Source organism: Austrofundulus limnaeus, unplaced genomic scaffold, assembly GCF_001266775.1.
Source record: "Austrofundulus limnaeus strain Quisiro unplaced genomic scaffold, Austrofundulus_limnaeus-1.0 Scaffold2517, whole genome shotgun sequence".
Lineage (NCBI taxonomy): Eukaryota > Metazoa > Chordata > Actinopteri > Cyprinodontiformes > Rivulidae > Austrofundulus > Austrofundulus limnaeus.
In genome coordinates, this window is record NW_013954919.1 from 9607 (window position 1) to 10279 (window position 673).

Consider the following 673-nt stretch of genomic DNA (forward strand, 5'->3'; position numbering starts at 1 on the left):
AAATAATAATAATAATAAAATAATAATTAACAAGCACACTGGAGGTAACTGTGCATCCATTGTTAAAAGTTTATATAGATCCAGAACTGCATGTTTACGATCCAACTCATCCGCGATTCCAGCGTCTTTTGATAGGAATACAGCCTTTAATCGACATTGTTATAGAAGACCCGACGATACATATTGAGGTCCGTGCGACAGCCATCGGACAGCGGGTACTTACAGGTTTATTAGAAATAACTCATTATCGACAGGGAGTGATAGAGCATAGAGTACGCTTGCTATTTAATCTAGCAGATTTAAATTAGCTGCATAAAATTAGCAGTATGGGTAAGCAACTGAGTAAAAATAAATCCTTGGAGGGAGATGAGAAATTCATGTTTCAGAAACATGAAGACAGTTTACAGTTTATTGATAAATGGAAAGCTGAAAGGGCTCAAATGTACGTTGAAAGCTGAAACATGGCAAGTAAAAGTGGGAGTTTTAGAGGAAGGCAAAAACAGGAAGAAAGTGTTAGAGGAAGTGCAGAAAGAGAACCTGGCATGTTAAACAAAAATTATAAGCTGAGTCCAGACTGAGACGTGAGCAAGTGAAGAAGTCAAAACAACAGAAAGAGAACCTGGCATGTTAAACAAAAATTATAAGCATATTAATGCATTTATAGAAAGAAGAA

The 673-nt window shown here is 36.3% G+C and overlaps 1 long non-coding RNA gene across 1 annotated transcript; it reads right to left on the bottom strand.

Moving 5' to 3' along the window:
* Positions 1–395: 395 nt before the first annotated feature.
* LOC106511112 (uncharacterized) lies at positions 396–673 on the bottom strand. Its single transcript, XR_001309479.1, has 2 exons — positions 620–673; positions 396–537 (listed from the first exon to the last, which is right to left on the bottom strand). It is a non-coding gene; the product is annotated as an uncharacterized LOC106511112 (long non-coding RNA).